Source organism: Oncorhynchus clarkii, chromosome 29 (assembly GCF_045791955.1).
Source record: "Oncorhynchus clarkii lewisi isolate Uvic-CL-2024 chromosome 29, UVic_Ocla_1.0, whole genome shotgun sequence".
In the NCBI taxonomy this organism is placed as follows: domain Eukaryota; kingdom Metazoa; phylum Chordata; class Actinopteri; order Salmoniformes; family Salmonidae; genus Oncorhynchus; species Oncorhynchus clarkii.
In genome coordinates, this window is record NC_092175.1 from 39,422,986 (window position 1) to 39,449,585 (window position 26,600).

Here is a 26,600-nt window from a genome sequence, read left to right on the forward strand (position 1 = left end):
ATGGATAAGACGAAGCCCCGGTACTATGGATAAGACGAAGCTCTGGTACTATAGATAAGACCAAGCTCCGGTACTATGGATAAGATGATGCTCCGGTACTATGGATAAGATGATGCTCCGGTACTATGGATAAGACGAAGCCCCGGTACTATGGATAAGACGAAGCTCTGGTACTATAGATAAGATAAGGCTCCGGTACTATGGATAAGACGAAGCTCCGGTACTATGGATAAGACGAAGCTCTGGTACTATAGATAAGACGAAGCCCCGGTACTATGGCTAAGACGAAGCTCTGGTACTATAGATAAGACGAAGCTCCGGTACTATGGATAAGACGAAGCTCCGGTACTATGGATAAGACGAAGCTCCGGTACTATGGATAAGACGAAGCTCCGGTACTATGGATAAGATGAAGCTCCGGTACTATGGATAAGACGAAGCTCTGGTACTATAGATAAGACGAAGCCCCGGTACTATGGCTAAGACGAAGCTCTGGTACTATAGATAAGACGAAGCTCCGGTACTATGGATAAGACGAAGCTCCGGTACTATGGATAAGACGAAGCTCCGGTACTATGGATAGCCTAAAAGCCAATTTATGCTTGATTTGACAATGTGGTCAGAGGCTTCCTATGGAGGGTGTGATGCAATTTCGGGAGGCATGCAGAAGTTCTGTACAGCATGGCTGTGCGCCTCCGTATAGCTCGACATTGACATGATTGAATGACGGTAGGTGGGGGTGGGAGGTACTGTATAAACACAAATACACTTCCTTGACAACTTCCTTCACAACAGCTCTGCTCTGCTCCAGGAAGCCAAAAAAGTATGTTTTCTCTGACTTCTGCAGAGGCCGCATGGCTGTAAATGCTGGAAGACCACTACAGATGTCATATTGACCATGAAGAGTCTTTAAGAGCCAATTTATGCTTGAACCGAAAATGTGTTCGGTAGGTGTGACGCAACTGCAGAACCTCCAGAGGCACGCATAGGCCAAATTGAGCTCCATACCGCACTTCTGTGCGCCTCTCAAATGTTATAACAATGCGGAGGGCTCCGTTTGCTCTGCATTGACATGATTGGTTGACGGTAGGTGGGGGCGGGAGTTCTTGTATGAACACACATTCACTTCCTTGACAACTTCCTTGACAACAGCTCTGCTCAACAGCTCTGTGCTGCTCGAGAGCGCAAGAAGTAGGAATGACCCTGACTTTAGCAGATGCTGTATCGCCCTAAATGCTGCAGGGCCAATGTAGCCTTTCGGAATGACCATGCACCGCCTTTAACTATTGAACGGTTTGGACTAGAGATGCGTTTTTTTCTACATTGTAATGAACACGGTGCAACCTCTGGTAGGCTGCTAGCAGGAGATTCGGCTGCGTTGCGAAGTCAGCCCATGGTCATGCCATGGTTCTCTTGAAAATAAAAGGAGAGCCGCAAACTCTAGGTCCATGAGCTCAGATGCAATAATTTAATAACCTAATAATCAACGTTTCAACAGACAAGCTGCATCAGGGTATAATTAAGCTATAAGGCACGAATGGGTGTGGTATATGGCCAATATACCACGGCTAAGGGCTGTTCTTATCACGACGCAACGCGGAATGCCTGGATACAGCCTTTAGCCGTGGTATATTGGCCGTAAACCACAAACCCCAAGGTGCCTTATTGTTATTATTAACTGGTTACCAACGTAATTAGAGCAGTACAAATACATGTTTTGTCAAACCTGTGGTATATGGTCTGATATACCACAGCTTTCAGCCAATCAGCATTCAGTGCACAAACCACCCAGTTTATAATTACCAACACTACAGGTCACTAGTTTATACATGTCTGTAATCATGGCTGGGTCTGGCTTGATTTTTTTATTTTTTATTTAACCTTTATTTAGTTAACTTTCTAGGAAAGTCACTTAACAAATTCTTATTTACAATGGTGGCCTACACCAGGCAAACCTGGACGACGCTGGGCCAATTGTGCACTGCCCTAAGGGACTCCCAATCACAGCCGGTTGTGCTTTTTTGTTTTTTGTTGCATTGAACCTTTATTTAACTAGACAAGTCAGTGAAGAACAAATTGTTATTTACAATGACTGCCTACCGGGGAACAGTGGGTCAGCTGCCTTGTTTGGGGGCAGAACGACAGATTTTTACCTTGTCAGTTCAGGGATTCAACCCGGCAACCTTTCAGTTACTGGCCCAACGCTCTAACCTCTAGGCTATCTACCGTCCCTACACTCTTAACCACTAGGCTACCTGTCTCTAACCACTAGGCTACCTACCTCTAACCACTAGGCTACCTACCGCCTTGATTCAAACCAGGGTGTGTGTAGTAACGTCTCTAACACTGAGATGCAGTGCCTTAGACCTCTGCGCCACTCGGGAGCCCTTGGTTAATTTACATATATAAACAAAACATATAAAAAACATGAATGGATAGCATATGATCTTAGATACAATGTGGCTACATAAGCCTACAAACATTTACAATGAATAGAAAAATCACAATAATCACAAGAATGGCTTCAGATCAAAGTCTACATTGAGACCGAAGGGAGCGAGGGTCTTTAAATTAAAGATCCAGGCAGCCTCTCGTTTTAATAATAAATTGTCGAGGTCACCCCCCTCTCCTAGGGAGGGTGACGTGTTCCATGCCGGTATAACGTAGGGACGAAATCGAGTGGTTTGCTACCAAAAACTGGGCCGCAACTGGGTTCTTTGAGCAGCTAATGGTGCTACGATGCTCCGAAATTCATACATTCACGCTTCGTTTTACCCACATCATTTTTTTACCACAAGGATAAGTTATAAGATAAATTACTGCCTTAGTGGAGCACGTAATAACACCTTTGATTGGAAAATGTTTCCCTGTTTGGAGGTGTTTGAAGGATCTACATTTGTAAGTGCCATTGCATTGAGCGCAGCCATTACACTTGTAGTTTCCCTCCGGAAGAGGCGCAAATAGACATTGTGCAGTGGTATTTTGGGGTTGTAAAATCAGAGTTTAAATCATGTTCTCCCAGGGGAACTGAAATGACAGGCTACTTTGCTCCTGATGCACGCCACATATGATAAGGGTACAACATCCTGGCTTGCAACAGACACGAAACGAAACACCAACACAAATGTAACAACAGCAGAAAATATATATAAACTCAAAATATATATATATATATAAACGCAACATGCAACAATTTCAACTATTTTATGGAGTTACAATTCATATTAGGAAATCAGCCAATTGAAATACATGCATTAGGCCCTAATCTATAGATTTCACATGACTGGGCAGGGGTGCAGCCATGGGTGGGCCTAGAAGGGCACAGGCCCACCCACTTGGGACCCAGGCCCAGCCACTGGGGAGCCAGACCCAGCCAATCAGAATTTGTTTTTCTCCAGAAAAGGGCTTAATTACAGACAGAAATACTCCCCAGTTTCATCAGTTGTCTGGGTGGCTGGTCTCCGATGATCCCGCAGGTGAAGAAGCCGGATGTGGAGTTCCTGAGCTGGCGTGGTTACACGTGGTCTACGGTTGTGAGGCCGGTTGGACTTACTGCCAAATTCTCTAAAACGTTGTTGGAGGCGGCTTATGGTAGAGAAATGAACATTCAAGTCTCTGGCAACAGCTCTGATGGACATTCTTTCAGTCAGCATGCCAATTGTGCACTTCCTCAAAATTGAGAAATCTGTGTATTGTGTTGTGTGACAAAACTGCACATTTAAGAGTGACCTTTTATTATCCCTTATTATCACCTGCGTAATGATGACGCTGTTTAATCAGCTTCTTGATATGTCATACCTGTCAGGTGGATGGATTATCTTGGCAAAGGCAAAATGCTCACTATTTAAAAAATAAAAAAAGTGTATTTAACTAGGCAAGTCAGTTAAAAGCATGACGTAATGCGGACTGAGTGGATACAGCCGTTAGGTGTGGTATATTGGCCATAATATAACGCAAACCCCAGGGGTGTCATTGCTATTATAAACTGGTTACCAACGTAATTACAACAGTAAAAAGTTATGTTTTGTCATACCTGTGGTATATTGTCTGATATACCACAGCTTTCAGCCAATCAGAATTCAGGGCTCGAACCAGGTTTATAATTAAGTAATAAGACACCCGAGGAGGTGTGACCTATGGACAATATACCACGGCTAAGGGCTGTTTTTATGCAGGACGCAACATGGAATTCCTGGACACAGCTCTTAGCCGTGATATATTGGCCATATACCACAAACCTTCAAGGTTCCTTATTGTTATTATAAACTGGTTACCAACGTAATTAGAGCAGTAAAAATAAATGTTTTGTAATACCCGTGGTATACGGTCTGATATAGAACGGCTGTCAGCCAATCAGCATTCAGGGCTCGTACCACCCAGTTTATAATTGTAATTATTTTTACTGCTCTAATTACGTTGGTAACCAGTTTATAATAGCAATAAGGCACCTCGGGGGATGGTGGTATATGGCCAATATACCACGGCTAAGGGCTGTGTCCTAGCACGCCGCGTTGTGTCGTTCATAAGAACAGCCCTTAGCCGTGGTATATTGGCCATATACCACACCCCCTCAGGCCTTATTGCTTAATTATACACTGGGTGGTTTGAGCTTTGAATGCTGATTGGCTGACAGCCGTAGTATATCAGACCGTATATCACGGCCAATATGATGGCCAACAGAGGCAAATGCATAATTCTTCACATTTAGCCTAATGTCAGTTTCGTTGAGGACTTTTACGCATAAAAATAACCACTCGAAGGAGTTCAATAACTTCCATTTCAAGTTCCCACTCCAGCAGCACCCGAGTCACAAAAACTGAGCATGCATAACTCACTGCTTGATAACATTTTGTTCAAGTAGTCAACATTACAATGCAGTTTAAACCACCTCCAAGCGAATTTATGTCATGCGCTGTACTGCGCCCAACGTCGTTTTCCAGTGCTTTGTCTCCATTATTTCTTGATGTGCATCAGTTCTAGCATATTAATATGTTTTAAGGAAAATGGGTTGTAAAATAGGGGTCTCCATTATGACAATCTAAACAACCTACCTACAACTAGTAAAAAAAGTTGTCACAACATGCACATATGATGCTCTCTCTCTCTATTCAATTCAAGGGGCTTTACTGGCATGGGAAACATGTGTTAACATTGCCGAAGCAAGTGAGGTAGATAATATACATCACTCTCTCTCTCTCTCTCTCTCTCTCAATTCAATTTAATTCAAGGGGATTTATTGGCATGGGAAACGTGTTAACATTGCCGAAGCAAGTGAGGTAGATAGTATACAAAAGTGAAATAACCAATACAAATTAACAGTAAACATTACACATACAGAAGTTTCAAAATAATAAAGACATTTCAAATGTCATATTATATATATACAGTGTTGTAACGATGTACAAATGGTTAATGTACAAAAGGGAAAATAAATAAGCATAAATATGGGTTGTATTTACAATGGTGTTTTTTCTTCACTGGTTGACCTTTTCTTGTGGCAACAGGTCACAAGAAAACCTCTCTCTCACGTGACTCAGCCAATAGCTGTACTGCTCTCTCAACACAGAACACACACACACACACACACACTCCTCCGGCCCTCCCCACCACTCACTCAGCAACAGCCTGCCTCAATTGCCTGACAGTCAGCAGCAGGTCACAGTGAAATATATATATTTTTTTTAATTAAGAGAAATCCCATGGCGACCACGTTGCAACTTACAAATAGCCCAAAAACCCACGAAAAATACATTTTCACCCGCGACATCGTTTTCAAAGTAGCCTAATTTTGCAGGAAAACTGCAGACATGGCAACACTGCTAACAAAGAGGAAGAATTTAGCCGGTGTTTCTGATGAATTAACAATGCCATGCTGGTGGGTGGTAACATGCAAACAAAACCCAGCCCTGAAAAGAAATGGAGACTGAAAAGTATTATCATATCATAGAGGGAACATTGGCAAAGAACATATCATTAGGCACCACTTCGGATTTCCCATTTCAACACCAATTATATCAACCTTTTAACTAAAACGGGGATGTTTTTTTTCTTAAATCGTTGTGCAACATCATGGGTAAGGTCTTTCACCTGAAAAATAGCATTTCCGCTCTTGTGGGTGTAACAATAGACAAAGAAAAGAGCGAAACAATTATTAGGCAATATATATTTTTATTTTATTTATTTTACCTTTATTTAACTAGGCAAGTCAGTTAAGAACAAATTCTTATTTTCAATGAAGGCCTAGGAACAGTGGGTAAACTGCCTGTTCAATAAGGCCTGAGGAGGTGTGGCCTATGGCCAATATACCACAGCTAAGGGCTGTTCTTGTGCACACGCAACAGGAGTGCCTGGATACAGCCCTTAGCCTTGGTATATTGGCCGTAAACCACAAACCCTCAGGTGCCTTATTGTTATTATAGAAACTGGTTACCAACGTAATTAGAGCAGTACAAATAAATGTTTTGTTATACCTGTGGTATACGGTCTGATATAACATGGTTGTCAGCCAATCAGCATTCAGGGCTCGAACCACCCAGTTTATACTTATATTATATTATGGCAAAATGGGTAGAATAGCAGGAAATTAGCTGTATTAAATGTGTTATAAAACTGCTAAATGTTCTCTCTGCCCCATGGCTAAATGAATTGCACGTGCACCTTCATATTTAAAAAATAATAATAAACAAAATATATATAAATATATATATAGAATATAGAGATATATTCAGTAAGTCATTACAGTAATAGCCTTCGAGCCCGGGGTCGTTACATTATTCAACGTTCCCTGCGTGGCTCCATAGAGGGCGCTGTGTCCCTCTGAGTGGTTTCTGGCCCACGGCTGCTGTCGGAGCAAATTGGCGCCATTTTGAAGATAGGAGGGGGGAAGAGAGCTGCAAGAGACAGAGAGAGAGAGAGGATACAATTCATTGCAATTCATTAAAAAAAACAAGGTAGGAACGATCACAAGCAAACGTTATTCGTGTGGAATTGGGAGTATATTTCGTGGTCGTTGATTTTTGTTTGTTTTTGTTTGGAGGTACATTTGTCTGGATCTGTCCAGTTAAAAGTGGGACAAATCCGACGGAGCTGTCCGTGTTCCCTGTCCGTATCGGGGCTAGCTAGCGGTGTCCGCCTTGCCGCTGTTCTTACACTGGGGGGTAGAGAATGGGGGCAAGTTTAGCTACCAGTATTTATTATTTTTTATTGTAAATGTATCACTAGCAACCGGGTTGTAGATGGCTATGAAATTAATATATGTGCACGGTTGATTTAACGTTCTCAACAAAATACAATTGATAGTAGCAAATGCAGGATTTGCGTGTTATTCAATACTATTTTGTATTGCTAGTTAACTAGCTACAGTACACTAACATGCAATTCAGTCAACTAGTGGCCTTGGCGTACAACTGTGCCATAACAATACGCACAAGCCAGCCGTTCACCCGTATGAATGCGACTGCATGTAGCTAGCTAATGTAGCTAGTTAGCCAGAATGGCTAACTACATATGGCATACCTCGTGTCCATGTTGAAAATATTAGCTACTGCTCATGCTGCTCTTTTTTTGTGTGTGTGTGTGTGAATTAGCTAGCGTTAACTAGTTAGCGTAGGATATTTTCGATTTTGTACGGTGGCTGAAGTTGGATAAGGGAAGTGAATTGTGTACTGTAACGCTAGCCTGGGTTTGCTAGCTAGCGAGCTAAAGGTAAAAGTCGAATGGCATGATTTGATTCGGAACCGATAATTTAGACTTTCCCCCCCGTGTTGGTTAGCTAGTAGGATGTGTCAATGAGGTACGTCTTTGCCAAATGGCCAATGTTTCCAACCATCCTTTTATGAACACATAAAATATTGTCATATTTAGTTGTCCCCCCTCCTCCCCCCTTCCTCCCATACGTCTTGCATTTCTTTGTCAACAACACAGTTATCTCTGTGTGTTAACTTCGTGCTGTATTGATCGAACTAACGCACATGATTGCACAACCATTACGTTTCTCCCACATGCTTGTCATAAAAACCCCTTGGAAAATGTGCAAATGGATGAATTGGCTTTTGACTCGAGGTCTGTAGTTATCTTAAAAGGTCCATTGCAAGCCGTTTTTTTTAATCTCGATATCAAATCATTTCTGGGTAACAATTAGGTATCTAACTGTGATTGTTTTCCATCCAAATGAAATGTAAAAAAAAATGGCTTCTTAGCAAAGAGCAATTTCTCAAGTAAGAATTTATCTAGGACTGTCTGGGAGTGGTCTGGGTGGAGAGGGGAAACTGAAAACTCGCTGTTATTGGCAGAGAGGTTTGGAACTGTTTCTTATTGGTGTATTAAAGATGCATTGTAAAAAAAAAAAAATCATTTCAGACAGTAGTTTTGAAGGTGGTGCTCGAAAGCCTAATGTGGTCCTCGCTTTTTGTGTACTACATCATCCATTTTTGTATAGGTTTTTTTGTGTACTACATCATCCGTTTTCTTATACGTTTTTTGTGTACTACATCATCCATTTTTGTATAGGTTTTTTTGTGTACTACATCATCCGTTTTCTTATACGTTTTTTGTGTACTACATCATCCGTTTTCTTATACGTTTTTTGTGTACTACATCATCCATTTTTGTATACGTTTTTTTGTGTACTACATCATCCATTTTCGTATACGTTTTTTGTGTACTACATCATCCATTTTTGTATACGTTTTTTGTGTACTACATCATCCATTTTTGTATACGTTTTTTGTGTACTACATCATCCATTTTTGTATACGTTTTTTGTGTACTACATCATCCATTTTTGTATACGTTTTTTGTGTACTACATCATCCATTTTCGTATACGTTTTTTGTGTACTACATCATCCATTTTTGTATACGTTTTTTGTGTACTACATCATCCATTTTTGTATACGTTTTTTGTGTACTACATCATCCATTTTCGTATATATGTTTTTTGCAACTCATTTTTTGCTATTTGTATAATATGGTATGAATCCAAATCGTTCTCTCTCTCTTATTTATATAATATATATATATATATATTACAAAATTATTGTGCTTAAAATCCTGGAGTGAATCTCACTAATTTGCCCAGACCAGAACAAGTTTAAAAATCAAGGCTGTCTTTTCAAACAGCTCTTTATACAAAAAAAAAGTCCATTATCATTTTCACAATTGTACAATATTATTGTTACCTCAGTGTGTTTTATATATATATATAAATAACACAGGAAAATATATATATATAACACAGGAAAATCTCATTTTTGACAGCATTGGACCTTTAATAAGAAATGCACACCTTCACCTAGCTATTAAACATATTGCCTAGTCAGACCATTACTCTGTTCCTGTTTGGCGTACAGAAGATTTGACCAAGTTTAACTTGTCGACACTTCCTCAGATTGTTTTAAGTCACCTGTACAGGGTTGCAGGTGTGATTACAGTGAAAATCTTAGGCCCTGAGCTTCAACATGCAGGATGAAGTGAAATAAAATAATGAAAATTGGTTATAAAACAAACGATATAAACAGCACTATATAAATAACAACTTTGGCATTGATTAATAAGTACGTGTCCATTGGGGTGGAGGCAGAGTAAAAAAACTGTTGGGGGGGTGGGGGGAATGACCATAGGGGGAGCAGCAGCATGACTGTTGAGGGGGTGGGGGGAATGGCCATGGGGGGGAGCAGCAGCATGACTGTTGAGGGGGTGGGGGGAATGGCCATGGGGGGAGCAGCAGCATGACTGTTGAGTGGGTGGGGGGAATGGCCATGGGGGGGTAGCAGCAGCATGACTGTTGAGGGGGTGGGGGGAATGGCCATGGGGGGAGCAGCAGCATGACTGTTGAGGGGGTGGGGGGAATGGCCATGGGGGGAGCAGCAGCATGACTGTTGAGGGGGTGGGGGGAATGGCCATGGGGGGAGCAGCAGCATGACTGTTGAGGGGGTGGAGGGAATGGCCATGGGGGGAGCAGCAGCATGACTGTTGAGGGGGTGGAGGGAATGGCCATGGGGGGAGAAGCAGCATGACTGTTGAGGGTGGGGGGGGGGGGGTGACCGTTGAGTGAAAACATGTAATATATATATATATATATATTTTTAATATAAATAGCACTACATGCATATAATAACACTTATTTGTTCATCACTGCCACCGTTGTTGTAATGTTATAGTGCTGTTTTTGTTTTATATATATTTGTTTTTCACTCAGTGGTAATTTCTCCCACCCCCTCATTCTTTACTCTGCCTCCACCCCAATATATACACTACTGTTTACAATTTTGAGGTCACTTAGAAATGTCCATGTTTTTAAAAGAAAAAACATTTTTTTGTCCATTAAAATAACATCAAATTGATCACAAGTACAGTGGAGACATTGTTAATGTTGTAAATGACTATTGTAGCTGGAAACGGCTGATTTTTAATGGAATATCTACATAGGCGTACAGAGGCCCATTATCAGCAAACATCACTCCTGTGTTCCAATGGCACGTTGTGTTAGCTAATCCAAGTTTATGATTTTAAAAAGGCTAATTGGTCATTAGAAAACCCTTTTGCAATTATGTTAGCACAGCCGAAAACTCTTGTGCGGATTTAAAGAAGCAATAAAACTGGCCGCCTTTAGACTAGTTGAGTATCTGGAGCATCAGCATTTGTGGGTTTGATTACAGGCTCAAAATGGCCAGAAACAAATAACTTTCTTCTGAAAATTGTCAGTCCATTCTTGTTCTGAGAAAGGAAGGCAATTCGAAGCTGTTAAGGAGCTTTTTGGAACTAAACTTGCCGCTCCGGTACCACTTGCCATGCGATAGCAGAAAGAACTATGACTTGAGTGACTGGAGTCTTTTTTTGGGGGGGGGCTTCCTCTGTCACTGCCAGTCTTAACATTTTTGCCAAGATGCTCCTGTACTGCCAGCGTCAGAGTGATTTTTGAAGTGGGGAGAACAGGGCAAGGCTTGGGTGGCTCGGGTCCATGATAATCTTCTTGTCCGTCCAAGTGTTGGTGTTGTAGGTGTCCTGTAGGGCAGGCAGTGTGCACCAGTTATGTATTAGAATCCCAATGGTCACAGCTAGTCTTACTGGTTCCGACAACATAGCGAAAAGCCCAGGTCAAACCCAACATCCGAGCCTTACATTAGCCTAACTGTCCATTTTATAACCGATGCCTGGGAGCTGATGCCTGGGAGCTGACGCCTGGGAGCTGACGCCTGGGAGCTGACGCCTGGGAGCTGAAGAGAAGATGTTTGCAAACAGCCTGGGAGCTGAAGAGAAGATGTTTGCAAACAGCCTGGGAGCTGAAGAGAAGATGTTTGCAAACAGCTTTTTCCCCCAGGAGCACCATACAGAAGAATTGCTTGCCCATGGGCCGAGGGATGCCCTAGAATTATGGGGACTGAAAGAAGAACAACTTGTGTGTGTTTTACAACTGACAACGAATCTAACATGGTCATGGAGCTGAACAGCTGGACAAGACTGCAGTGTTCTGGTCACCGTCTTCATCGGTAAGTTTAGTTATTGATGAAATATTAATTTAACTATCTAGCCTAGCATTGCTGGCCAATTGTTGGATTCAAAACTGGAGTGTTCATCACATGAATTGAAATATATTTATTTTACTGTATATAATGTATGTAGATCAATCCATTAGATCACAGTTACTGTAATGAAACTTTATACCCAATAATGAAAACGGTTAAATCAAATTTCATGTAATATTTGTGTGTTTATTTATTATCTAGTTGTTTACTTTTTGGTTCTCGTTTCTATTCTGTCATTTTAAATATAAGGAGAAAAAAAAGCTGAGTTAATATTGTCAATTGTTTTGTTGGTATTTTTACCGAGAGAAGTGTTAAAGATCCCATGATTGACCAGTTGCTATGGCCTATGAAAACTGCACACGCCGATGAACTTGACTTGCCTGACCACTCACTTGTCATTGAAACTCCATCTTCTGACGTGAGCCCCACCTGGTTGATCTAGAGAGTGCTTGAACAGGAGAAGGCTGTAACTCAGGTCCTGGCTGCAGACAAGAAAATCAGGCACCTTGTGACTACACGGCAGGACATACAAGTCCTTGAGTCAATCAACAAAGCCCAGGTTCCCCTGCAGGAGTTCACTGACGCCTTGTCCGGGAGAAGGTTATGTAAGTGACTCCTACCTGAAAACCCGCTGAACTCCAGCTGTTCAACGTTACTGTTTTGACTCTGGAAGATGACTCACCCCTAACCAAGGACAACAAGAGAGGACCATCCTCTACCCCGATCCTACCACAGATGACCTGTTGGATGTAGCGTCCTTCCCACACCCACGCTTTAAAACCACATGCTTCAAGAGCAACAGGGTGGACTACATAAAGACAGAGAGTAGCAGAGCTTCATTAGACTGCTGACAGAGCAGCTGCCATTCATCGCAGATACAGATGAATCACAGGAGCAGAAGCACCAGACCCAGTGGAACCAAAGAAGATTGAGAAGACGCTTGGAAGCTAAAATAAAAATATATATATATTTTAAAAGGACAAACACCAGCAGCTTCCCTGTCTGACAAAGGTGGCATTTGAAGCTGAGCTGAATAGCTACCTGCAGACTGTTGATGTTGACAGGTGAGGCAGTTCCCCTGGAGTGGTGGAGGGTCCATGAAGAGCACCTTCCTGCCAGTAGTTCACCTTCCGAAAGGGTCTTCAGCACTGGTGGCAATGTAGTGACATGCCACAGAGATGCACTTAAGCCAGATACAGTAGATAGGCTGGTTTTCCTTTCCCATGACCTGTGAAACCAATATGATTGTTGGTTCTATACCAGGAGTTAACAACCTGGTTAAATGATAGTGTGACATTTTTGTAATTCATACGCCCAATTTGAAGCTGTCATCTTTCCCCGTTTTACTTGAATGTTTACATTATTTAGTTGGAATTCCTGGAAGTTATTCTGTTTGGTAGCGTTCAACAGCCTTCGCAATTTGCGCATCATGTGAAATAGTTATTTGTAATGTTATTTATTTTTCGGGGTGGTACCATAACATGCCACCGCGCAGTACGGAAGCCATGGACCGTGGATGGGCTTGTTTTCCTTCACCATAACTGGCTCACTGTGAATATATCTTCTTTTCTTTTTTGCAACGTTATTTATTAGTGTTCCTGTGTTTTAGTAAAAGTTTAACCAATAGCACTACTGTTATTTACTGTCAGTGTTGTTTAATGCTGTTCCAACAAAAATCAGATTGGATTAAGCTAATTAAAACCCACTTAGAGTTCATTAGTTGCAATCCTTTATATAAGAAATAAATACCTTTTTTATTTTATTTTTTAAAATTTTATAAATACTGTCAAAAATGTGAAAAATATAGGGGTATGATATTTAAGCCAGATCGTCCCCAGTCCTAGTGTCAGTGCTGTGTGTAAGTTGATTATGCAAATTATTTTGTAATTTCCAACATTGTGTCAATTCTTGTTTTTGTAAGAAACAATCAGTCTTTCCTTAACTCTCAGCCAAGAGAGACTGGCATGCATAGTATTTATATCAGCCCTCTGATTACCATGAAGAGCAAGGCGTGCTGCTCTGTTCTGGGCCAGCTGCAGCCTAACTAGATCTTTCTTTGTAGCACTTGACCATATGACTGGACAATAATCACGATACAACTAGAGCCGGCGGGACTTGCCTTGTGAAGTGTGGTGTCAAAAAAGCAGAGCGTCTTTATTCATGACAGACGTCTCCCCATCTTTACAACCCCCATATGTTTTGACCGTGACAGTTTTACAATCCAAGGTAACGCCAAGTAATTGAGTCTCCTCAAATCAAATGTTATTACAGTGAAATGCTTACTTTACAAGCCCTTAACCAAAAGTGCAGTTCAAGAAATAAGAGTTAAGAAAATATTTAGTGAATAAAGTAACACAGTAGAATGACATAACAGTAACAAGGCTTTATACATGGGGCCCTGGTACCCACTAAATGTGCAGGGGTACAGGTTAGTCTGGGAAATATGTACATGTAGGTAGGGGTACAGTGACTATGGGGGTACAGGTTAGTCTGGGTAATATGTACATGTAGGTAGGGGTGCAGTGACTGGGGGTACAGGTTAGTCTGGGTAATATGTACATGTAGGTAGGGGTACAGTGACTATGGGGGTACAGGTTAGTCTGGGTAATATGTACATGTAGGTAGGGGTACAGTGACTATGGGGGTACAGGTTAGTCTGGGTAATATGTACATGTAGGTAGGGATAAAGTGACTATGGGGGTACAGGTTAGTCTGGGTAATATGTACATGTAGGTAGGGGTACAGTGACTATGGGGGTACAGGTTAGTTGAGGTAATTTGTACATGTAGGTAGGGGTAAAGTGACCGCACAGATGATTAAACCGCAAGTAGCAGCAGTGTAAAAACAAAAAGGGGGGGGGGGGGTCAATGTAATAGTCCGGTGGCCATTTTATTAATTGTTCATCAGTCTTATGGCTTGGGGATAGAAGCTGTTAAGGAGCTTTTTGGTCCTGGACTTGGTGCTCCGGTACCGCTTGCCGTGAGGTAGCAGAGAGAACAGTCTATGACTTGGGTGACTGGAGTCTTTGACAATTTGGGCCTTCCTCTGATACAGCCTGGTATAGAGGTCCTGGATGTCAGGAAGCCTTGGCCCCAGTGATGTACTGGGTCGTATGCACTACCCTCTGTAGTGCCTTACGGTCAGATACAGAACAGTTGCCATACCAGGCGGTGATGCAACCTGTCAGGATTACTCTCGATGGTGCAGCTGTACCATTTTTGAGGATCTGGGGACCTGTGCCAAATAATTTGTTTTCTGGTGGGGGGAAAGGTGCTGTTGTGCCCTCTTCACGACTGTCTTGATGTGTTTGGACCATGATAGCCACACCATTCATTACCAGATTAACCTGAGGTCTAGAATTTATGGAATGATTTGTACCAAATACAATGCCCTTAGGTTTAGAGACGTTCAGGACCAGTTTATTACTGGCCACCCATTCCAAAACAGACTGTCATTGGTAACAATAGAAAAGAGTAGACTCCTCTTGTTTTTAACTCCATATATCCTCATATCTTTTCAGCTGCAGAGGTCAGAGGTCGTCATCTCCCTAAATGGCCGATGGTCTATTCCCATGCTCCTAACGTCTGCGGTAGTTGAACACAAGACAAATGTAATTACAAAGCTGTATCGCAGGCTTTAGTCAAAATCACTTCCGTTACATGAATATTTCCTAAATGCTATTACAAACAACCTTTTTGAGTAATCGCCCACAGCTTAGTCTGACACTCAGACATTGTATTGATTACCTAAAAGATCTAGCCTACTGCGAATGAGTGTGAACCTAATTGAACTTGGTCTTAATTCAGGTTTGCTGGCTACTGAGTTGCACGTTTACCCCGTACCTACATGATATTACAGTATATTCTTTGTGTCGGACTCATTTCCCCGCTAATTGCCTTATGGATCAAACATATGCGTGTAGCGTACTGCCTTGTGCACATTGCTACGCTTATTATGTGAAGAAATAGTATATCAACATTTTAAGCTAAACCTTCTGATCTGTTGCATCAGACACTTTTGAATGTTTATTTTTTTATGTATCCTAGGCCTACTGGTTGTATGAATTTGGGATATATCATCCCACAACTGACCCAGAGTCTGTTTGGAATAGTTTATTTATTTCTTGACTAGTTGTCCAATAGAATGATAACTTTTCTATTATGGGGGATAGTAGATTGACATAGGCTAGTGATTTTGCTGTTCGTTACTCGTCTTGTTGGCTGAGGGAAATGTAAACGTGGTCATTCAGAAATTTGTTAAGGAGGGATCTCACATCGGTGCTTCCTGGACGTGCAGGTTCTGTTAAGATGAGTTACCATGAACCTTCATGTGATTTTTATGTCATTTTAATCTCTGTGGGTGGACGCCATAATCAGGTTACACACCCAATGCATATGGGTCGGTACATTTCTCAAATGTTCAGTCAATTATAATGCTGCCGTTCAAATATCTAGCGCCACATTTTCCTAATGAAAACCTATCTGATATCGTACCACCATGGTAATCTGGCCAGCTAGCTAGCGTAGTAGCTAATATAGTTAGCTAGCTAACACCACAGATGAAAGGGTCAATTATTGTAATCTTTCCTAACAGGTCAAATAGCTATCTGCTTAGCTTATTGCATGCATGCCCGGGCACGTTGACATGTCTTATTATTGGTGAATTATCGGGGTGCCAGGTAGCCTAGTGGTTAGGGCGTTGGACTAGTAACCGGAAGGTTGCAAGATCGAATCCCAGAGCTGACAAGGTACAAATCGGTCGTTCTGCCCCTGAACAAGGCAGTTAGCCTTGGAACAGTGGGTTGTCATTGAAAATAAGGATTTGTTCTTAACCTTTCTGGCCCAGGCGTGGCGCTAGCGACCCACCTCGACAACATCCGGTGAATTTGACATTCAAATTATAGAAATATTTAACATGCATGAAAATACAAGTTTAATACATCAAAATAAAGCTTAACTTCTTGTTAATCCAGCCGCAAAAAAAAAGCACACCAAGCGATTATCTGAGGACAGCGCCCTCATGAAAAACATTTTTCAACCAGGTAGGTGCGCCACGAAAGTCAGAAATAGCGATATAATAAATGCCTTACCTTTGAAGATCTTCTTCTGTTGGCACTCCAAAAGGTCCCAGCTACATCATAAATGTTCCTTTTGTTCGATAAAGTCCTTCATTATGTCCCCAGTTTAGTTGGCGCGCTCCTTATTCAATAATCCACCGGTTTCCCTCCTTCAAAATGCATACAAAATGAATCCCAAACGTTACCAATAAACTTCTCCAAACAAGTCAAACAACATTTATAATCAAACCTCAGGCACCCTAATACGTAAATAAATTATACAATTTAAGACGGAGAATCGTTATTGTCTTTACCAGAGATAAACAACAAAGAACACTCTCTCATCCACGCATGAAAACACTACAGCCAAAATGGGAGCCACTTTGAAAAAATTAGCTAGAATGAAGTTTTTCTAAAACAAGCCTGAAACTCTTTCTAAAGACTGTTGACATTTAGTGGAAGCCCTAGGAACTGCAATCTGGGAGGTTTTCGCCTCATAATAAACATGACAGCCATTGGAAACAGTGGTAGGCTGAATTTATTTTTGGGAGGGTTTGTCCTTGGGTTTTCGCCTGCCATATCAGTTCTGTTATACTCAGACATTGTTTTAACAGTTTTAGAAACTTTAGAGTGTTTTCTATCAAAATTGACCAGTTATATGCATATCCTAGCTTCTGGGCCTGAGTAACAGGCAGTTTACTTTGGGCACGCTTTCATCCAGACGTCAAAATACTGCCCCCTAGCCCAAAGAGGTTATTAACTGACTTGCCTAGTTAAATAAAGATTAAAAAAAATAATTAAAAAAAAACGATTTGGTGAATTAAAACTGAAATGTGTACCTTTTTGGGGTGACCTGACCAAATTCACATAGAAATGTGAGTTTATTGATTTGTCATGCTCATTGAAAGCAAGTCTAAGAAGCGTTAGATATGTTCTATGTGTTCGGTTTCTATGCTTCCCTTTAAGTTTCTTTTTTTTTGCGTCTTTTGCTTTCAGTTTTGTACACCAGTTTCTAACAGCTGAAAATACAATATTTTAGGATTAATGAAACCCTGGTCCTCCAGTACCCTCAACACTACACAGTTTCCCATCCCTAGTCCTCCAGTCCCGCCAACACTACACAGTTTCCCAACCCTGGTCCTCCACTACCCCCAACACTACACAGTTTCCCAACCCTGGTCCTCCAGTACCCTCAACACTACACAGTTTCCCAACCCTAGTCCTCCAGTTCCCACAACACTACACAGTTTCCCAACCCTAGTCCTCCAGTACCCCCAACACTGTTTCGTTGTAGCCCTTGACAACACCTCATTCAACTCATTGAGGGTTTGATGATTAGTTGACAAGTTGAATCAGGTGTGCTTATCCAAGATTACAATTTAAAAATGTATACCGTTGGGGGTACCGGAAGACCAGGGTTGGGAAACACTGCTCTACTCTAGCCATTGCTCATAAACTGAAATTAGGCAAACTATTAGAATTTTAGCAACCAGGAAATGGTGGGGAAATTTCTGCATATTGCACCTTTAAACTAATATTTGCAACAGGAGTTTGATTTTGGTCATTGTGTCAATTCATCCATTTTTCAATACGGCATCTGTTTGGATGAATGAGCTAGCTTGGCGCTGCTGATTTTCTCAGCTAGACATTCCTTGGCTTTGTGTGGTGCTCGTGGCTCAGGCGGTGAGTGGTGGTTGCCATAGCAGCAGCTTTGCTATGTAGCAGGGCTATCAGGAAAGCCGATAGGGAAGAGCCGATGGACTAGAAAAGGTCAATATCGGCCCGACGTATCGGCTGAGCTGTTTTTATTTATTTGTTTATTTAATGTAAAATGTATTTTAACTAGTCAAGTCAGTTAAGAACAAATTCCTATTTACAATGACACCGGTCAAACCCGGACAGCGCTGGGCCAATTGTGCGCCGCCCTATGGGACTCCCAATCACGGCCCGGTTGTGATACAGCCTGGAATCGAACCAGAGTGTCTGTAGTGACGCCTCTAGCAATGAGATGCAATGCCTTAGACCGCTGCGCCTCTCAGGAGCCCCGAGTTAAACAACATTCAACATTTTTATATTTAGATAATAAATGATCAAATTAAATCAGACTTTTTCCTAGTTTGAGTTTTTTTTAATCAGTTTCGGTCCAGGTGGGGTGAAGAAGATGTTTGACAATAAGAACTGCATTCCGAAGTTATATATAGTCATATATAGGCAAATAAATGAACTTCTACTGCTCTAGATGATGCATCATCATGGGTGAATAAAACTTTATTTAAAAACTTTGGAGTTTTTACAGGAACTTAAAAGTGTTATGGTAATGAGATGTAGTTTTAACAGGAATGTGAAAAGGTCTTATTGTAATGAGATGTGGTTTTTACAGGAACGTGAGAAGTGTTATGGTAACGAGACATGTCCACAGACACCGTATAGCATTTTAATGATTGATAGACAAACCACAGCAACATCATTTTATAGATTCATCCAGGAATTCAATCACGATGCATTTCTTTAATGAGAATTTGTGGGTAACAATCTGGCTAAAATGTATTTAAAATAAGAAACTTAGACATCTTAGTCCTCAGAATGATAGTTGATTTTTGCAGATGCATCATGGCTTTTGTCACTCAATGGGCTACAGCCGTTTTGAAACTGGTTTCATGGGAATCTCCCGTGTACCTTTAGAAGACATTGGTTGTCTTCCAAGTCGGGAATTGAGGAAAACGCTTTGCGACAGAACACACCCTTGACATTCCCCCTTTTCAGTTCTCCCCCTCTCTCTCCTTTCAGAGCTCTCCCTCTCTCTCTCTCTCTCTCTCTCTCCTTTCAGAACTCTCTCTCTCTCTCCTTTCAGAGCTCTCCCTCTCTCTCTCTCTCTCCTTTCAGAACTCTCTCTCTCTCTCTCTCCCCTTTCAGAACTCTCTCTCTCTCTCTCTCCTTTCAGAGCTCCCCCCCCTCTCTCTCTCTCTCTCTCTCTCTCTCGCTCTCTCTCTCTCTCTTTCTCCTTTCAGAGCTCTCTCTCTCTCTCTCTTTCTCCTTTCAGAGCTCTCTCTCTCTCTCTCTCTCTCCTTTCAGAGTTCTCTCTCTCTCTCTCTCCTTTCAGAGTTCTCTCTCTCTCTCTCTCCTTTCAGAGTTCTCTCTCTCTCTCCTTTCAGAGTTCTCTCTCTCTCTCCTTTCAGAGCTCTCTCTCTCCTTTCAGAGTTCTCTCTCTCTCTCTCTCCTTTCAGAGCTCTCCCTCTCTCTCTCTCTCTCCTTTCATAACTCTCTCTCTCTCCTTTCAGAACTCTCTCTCCTTTCAGAGCTCTCTCTCTCTCCTTTCAGAGCTCTCTCTCTCTCCTTTTAGAGCTCTCTCTCCTTTCAGAGTTCTCTCTCTCTCTCTCTCTCTCCTTTCAGAGCTCTCTCTCTCTCTCCTTTCAGAGTTCTCTCTCTCTCTCTCTCTCCTTTCAGAGTTCTCTCTCTCTCTCCTTTCAGAGCTCTCTCTCTCTCCTTTCAGAGCTCTCCCTCTCTCTTTTCAGAGCTCTCTCTCTCTCCTTTCAGAGCTCTCTCTCCTTTCAGAGCTCTCTCTCTCTCTCCTTTCAGAGCTCTCTCTCTCCTTTCAGAGCTCTCCCTCTCCCTCTCCTTTCAGAGCTCTCCCTCTCTCTCTCCCTCCTTTCACTCATACTCCTGTCTTTCAGTCACCAATCCTCTCTGCCTATCTCTCCCCTCTTGACTGCAGCAGTGTAACAGTCTGTCTCTTTGTAATGCATGATGCCCGGCTGCCTTTCCCTCCAGAAGCTCCCTCCAGATAAGCACATTGACTTCACTCACTGGCATCAGTGACTTGCCAAGTTGCCAATTCTCCCTCTACACCGCCTCTTTCTCTCTCTCTCTCTCTCCCTCCTTTCTTCTTCTTTCTTTCTTTCCCCCTCTTTCTTTTGCAGACAGCCCCCCCCCACCCCCCCCCCAACACACACACACCCATCGGTAACCATGGTTATCATTTTTCCAGAGACACAGTTAAGGAAATCTCCACCCCAAAGCTGTATGTTGGTATTGGTTATTATAAGTCCATTGTTGATAGTCCCAAAATATTTTTTGCACGTCAGCAATCAAGTTTTCAAGATATATCACTTTCGAAATACAGCCGCTATGATGCATATTGCATCATATGATGCTGCGTTTCATACACACACACACACACACACACACACACACGCACGCAGAACTGTTAATGTTAGAGAGAGAGGGGGAAAGAAAGGGAGATAAAAAGAGGAGGTAGAGTTGACAACTTGGCAAGTCACTGATGCCAGTGAGTGAAGTCAATGTGGATATCTGGTCTAGGTTAGAGGGAGGTTCGTGTCTGTTTACTCAGACCCTTGGCTCCTCTCGTAAGAGGAGAGGTAGGGGTGGGAGAAGGGGGAGGTGGGGGGAAGAAGGGGGACGGGAAGAGTAGAGGTGGAGGAGGGGAAGAAGAGGAAGGGAGGGGGGAGAAGGGGAGAGTAGAGGGGTGGGAGGGAAAGAGGAGGTGGGGGAGGGAGAGAGAGGAGAGGGGAAGAAGAGAGCTATATTGCGGCGATATTGACCTTTTCTAGTCTTGGTTAACGGCCCTTTATCGATAATCCCTCGACATAGCAAAAACATGCAGATGTACAGTTGAAGTCGGAAGGTTACATACACTTAGGTTGGAGTCATTAAAACTAGTTTTTCAACCACTCCACAAATGTCTTGTTAACTTCACTAGGGTAGGGGGCACTCTTTTCACCTCCGGATGAAAAGCGTGCCCAAAGTAAACTGCCTGCTTCTCAAGCCCAGAAGCTAGGATATGCATATAATTGGTAGATTTAGATAGAAAACACTCCAAAGGTTCCTAAATTGTTATAATAATGTCTGTGAGTATAACAGAACTGATTTGGCAGGTGAAAACCTGAGAAAAATTATCCAGGAAGTGCTAAAACATTTTTTTGTAGTTTTCTATTGAATGCCGTTACAGTATCCATTGACTTGGGACTCAAATTGCACTTCTTCCACTGGATGTCAACAGTCTTTAGAAATGGTTTCAGGCTTGTATTCTGAAAAGTGAGGGAGTAAGACCTCTGAATGAGTGGACACTGCAGTGTCCCAGAGCCTTTTCATGAGCGCGAACGAGAGTGCGCTTTTCTTGTTTACCTTTTATATTGACGGCGTTATTGTCCGGTTGAAATATTATCGATTATTTAGGCTAAAAACAACCTGAGGATTGATTGTAAACATCATTTGATATGTTTTTACGGATACTATTTGGATTTTTCGTCTGCCTGTTGTGACTGCGTTTGAGCCTGTGGATTACTGAACAAAATGCGCAAACAAACCAGGGGTTTTTGGATATAAAGAGGGACTTTATCAAACAAAACAAACATTTATTGAGTAAATGGGAGTCTTGTGAGTGCAACCATATGAAGATCATCAAAGGTAAGTGATTCATTTTTTTGCTATTTCTGACTTGTGTAACTCCTCTATGTGGCTGGTAACTGTTTGTAATGATTTGTCTGCTGGGCGCTGTTCTCAGATAATCGCATGGTATGCTTTCGCCGTAAAGCCTTTTTGAAATCTGACACCGTGGTTGGATTAACAAGAAGTTCATCTTTAAACCGATGTATAACACTTGTATGCTTTATGAATTTTTATAATGAGTATTTCTGTTTTTGAATTTGGCGCTCTGCAATTTCACTGGATGTTGGCCAGGTGGGACGCTACCGTCCCACATCCCCTAGTGAGGTTAACAAACTATAGTTTTGGAAAGTTGGTTACGACATCTACTTTGTGCATGACACAAGTAATTTTTCCAACAATTGTTTGTTGGAAAACAGCTTGGAAAATTCCAGAAAATGTCATGGCTTTAGAAGCTTCTGATTGGATAATTGACATCATTTGAGTCAATTGGAGGTGGGCCTGTGGATGTATTTCAAGGCCTACCTTCAAACTCAGTGCCTCTTTGCTTGACATCATGGGAAAATCAAAAGAAATCAGCCAAGACCTCAGAATATTTTTGACCTCCACAAGTCTGGTTCATCCTTGGGAGAAATTTCCAAACGCCTGAAGGTACCACGTTCATCTGTACAAACAATAGTGCACAAGTATAAATACCATGGGGCCACGCAGCCGTCATACTGCTCAGGAAGGAGACGCGTTCTGTCTCCTAGAGATGAACGTACTTTGGTGTGTAAAGTGCAAATCAATCCCAGAACAACAGCAAAGGACCTTGTGAAGATACTGGAAGAAACGGGTACAAAAGTATCTATATCCACAGTAAAACAAGTCCTATAGACATAACAAGGAAGAAGCCATTGTTCCAAAACCGCCATAAAAAAAGCCAAACTACGGTTAGCAACTGTACATGGGGACAAAGATTGTACTTTTTGGAGAAATGTCCTCTGTTCTGATGAAGCACAAATATAACTTTTTGGCCATAATGTCCATCGTTAGGATTGGAGGAGAAAGCTTACAGCTGTAATCGCAGCAAAAGGTGGCGCTACAAAGTATTAACTTAAGGGGGCTGAATAATTTTGCACGCCCAATTTTTCAGTTTTTGATTTGTTAAAAAAGTTTGAAATATCCAATAAATGTCGTTCCACTTCATGATTGTGTCCCACTTGTTGTTGATTCTTCACAAAAAAATACAGTTTTATATCTTTATGTTTGAAGCCTGAAATGTGGCAAAAGGTTGCAAAGTTCAAGGGGGCCGAATACTTTCGCAAGGCACTGTAAATGGCTAAGAACACCCCTCAGCCCTGGTCCTCAGCCCTGGTCTAAATGGCTAAGAACACCCCTCAGCCCTGGTCCTCAGCCCTGGTCTAAGTTGCTGAGTACACCCCTCAGCCCTGCTCTGCTCTAGGCTGATAAGGGATTGGGTTCTTCTCTGGCAGCAGCTGTGGGTTGAAACGAGGTCAGTGACAGAACAGTCTGGCAGACTGTGTGTGTGTCTGAGAGCGTGTGTGTGTGTGTGCTGCACTACCCTGTTGAAGCAGGGGGTGGTTGTGGTTAAAATCTCAGTGCAGCAGCATATTTCTGGTTGCCTTGGCGGTATTTGGCTGCTGGGGTGTATGGTATGGTGATAAACTATAACTATTCAGTGAACTATAACTGACGGAATTTAGGCTAACAGTAAACTATAACTGACTGAATTTAGTAAAGTATAACTGACTGAATTTAGGCTTTACAGTAAAGTATAACTGACTGAATTTAGGCTTTACAGTAAACTATAACTGACTGAATTTAGGCTTTACAGTAAACTATAACTGACTGAATTTAGGCTTTACAGTAAAGTATAACTAACTGAATTTAGGCTTTACAGTAAACTATAACTAACTGAATTTAGGCTTTACAGTAAAGTATAACTAACTGAATTTAGGCTTTACAGTAAACTATAACTAACTGAATTTAGGCTTTACAGTAAACTATAACTGACTGAATTTAGGCTTTACAGTAAACTATAACTAACTGAATTTAGGCTTTACAGTAAAGTATAACTAACTGAATTTAGGCTTTACAGTTAGCTATAACTGACTGAATTTAGGCTTTACAGCAAACTATAACTGACTGAATTTAGGCACTACTTTTGACCAGGGCACATAGGACTATGTAGGAAATAGGCTGGTAATTTGGGACTTAACTCCAGATTACTGGTAAACCTTTTCCTGGACCAGAAAACACTGCCAATAGAGATTCTCCATCGGGCATGCTTTCTATTCCAGGAATAGTTTTAATCTGGGTCCAGAGAACTGTCCGTATATAATATGGTTGAGAGGTATCTAGATTTTCATACACTCAGACCGTTTCTGTACCGTACGAGGGTACAGGAAGTGCACACAAATGGGTGCTATTTAAAAAAAAAAAAAAATTATACATACATTTAGGCAACAGGGATCTTCATCCAGGAGGGGGTTGAATATCTCTGCTGTTACCAAGAAGCTTAATCTTGACATTTCGCCGCTTAACTAGCAAGTCAGCAAACCAAATACATAGCTGGAACCCTGAGCTGGATACCATTTGACACATCTTAGATTTCTTATTGTTATACTTTATAGTTAGTTATAAGCAGTGGTGTAGCACCCCCGGAGGAAACGGTATTGAAAATGACATGTCACCATGGTCGGACAATGACAATGTCGTTATGTCACCATGGTCGGACAATGTCGTTATATCACCATGGTCGGACAATGACAATGTCGTTATGTCACCATGGTCGGACAATGACAATGTCGTTATGTCACCATGGTCGGACAATGACAATGTCGTTATGTCACCATGGTCGGACAATGACAATGTCGTTATGTCACCATGGTCGGACAATGACAATGTCGTTATGTCACCATGGTCGGACAATGACAATGTCGTTATATCACCATGGTCGGACAATGACAATGTCGTTATATCACCATGGTCGGACAATGACAATGTCGTTATATCACTATGGTCGGACAATGACAATGTCGTTATATCACTATGGTCGGACAATGTCGGTATGGTCGGACAATGTCGTTATGTCACTAAGGTCGGACAATGTCGTTATATCACTATGGTCGGACAATGTCGTTATGTCACTATGGTCGGACAATGTCGTTATATCACCATGGCCGGACAATGTCGTTATGTCACTATGGTCGGACAATGACGTTATATCACTATGGTCGGACAATGACGTTATATCACTATGGTCGGACAATGACGTTATATCACTATGGTCGGTATGGTCGGACAATGTCGTTATGTCACTATGGTCGGTCAATGTCGTTATATCACTATGGTCGGACAATGTCGTTATGTCACTATGGTCGGACAATGTCGTTATGTCACCATGGTCGGACAATGTCGTTATATCACCATGGCCGGACAATGTCGTTATGTCACTATGGTCGATATAGTCGGACAATGTCGTTATATCACCATGGTCGGACAATGCCGTTATATCTGTAAGAGTACGCTACGGATTTTTTAATTCCAACACGAAACCTTCTCTGACGATAGTTTCGAAGCGCCACTTAACGGGCATTTTACTAGTCTGAAGGAATGTATTTTCTGAAGTGGGACTAACGTCCATCACCAGAACTGATCATCAAATAATCCCGAGCTGCTCTCCTAAAAAAGCACTTTAAAGTTTAAATACCGTGACTTAACGAGACATTTAGTAAAAATACAAAGTTTCTTCCGCTAGGAATCGACTCCTAAGATGTAGTATTTTTGGAACGGTGGAGACTAATTAGTTGCCGTACTTTTGAGAATGCAAATGATCGGATCTTTCCGGAACGGAAGGGGGGGGGCACAGGGCCGGAGAGAGAGAGGGGGGGCACAGGGCCGGAGAGAGAGAGAGGGGGGGGCACAGGGCCGGAGAGAGAGAGAGAGGGGGGTGGCACAGGGCCGGAGAGAGAGAGAGAAGGGGGTGGCACAGGGCCGGAGAGAGAGAGAGGGGGGGGGCACAGGGCCGGAGAGAGAGAGAGAGGGGGGGGGGTCACAGGGCCGGAGAGAGAGAGGGGGGGGCACAGGGCCGGAGAGAGAGAGAGGGGGGAGGGCAGTAATTGACAGGTTGGCCACCATGCAATAACTGTATATCACATTGGAATGCTGTGTTTTGCCATTTCTTGGCTTGCAGTGTCTCACAATTTAAGTGAAGCAGGGCCTGTCATCAATGAATAGGCTAGGATATTCTACACGAACTGAACACACGCTCCTTGCATCATTAGTAAAGGGAAAGCAGGTGAGCCCCCCCCCCCCCCCCCTAAAAAAAAAAAGTTTTCCCGTGTACATTTTTCTTTACGTTAAGGATACCAATTTCGTTTTTAACATTTTATCATTTACACCTCTAGTCTTGATAATGGAATGGGAGCGTGAAAGAGGACAGGGATTTTCTGGCGAGCACGACCAGCCTAGACACACTGTCCAAAATACCATTACCTCACGCTCAGAATAGCCTACCTGGTTCAATATTTCACAGGCTCTCCGAGCTTGACATTTTGTATGACAGCGTGTTTTCTCTTTGCGTTGATGGTTTATCGGATTGGTTGAAATGTG

General features: G+C 42.1%; 1 protein-coding gene across 2 annotated transcripts in view; it reads left to right on the top strand.

Annotated features, from left to right (window-relative positions):
* The first annotated feature begins 6,849 nt into the window (after positions 1–6,849).
* Positions 6,850–26,600, top strand: part of LOC139388001 (PDS5 cohesin associated factor B) — a 120,802-nt gene continuing 101,051 nt past the window's right edge. Inside the window, exon 1 of one of the 2 annotated variants that reach the window (XM_071134480.1) lies at positions 6,850–6,950. The gene's annotated coding sequence lies outside the window, so the exon portion shown is untranslated. Of the gene's footprint in view, positions 6,951–7,771; positions 7,793–26,600 lie in introns of those variants that run through there. The other variant, XM_071134481.1, reaches the window with a different exon arrangement.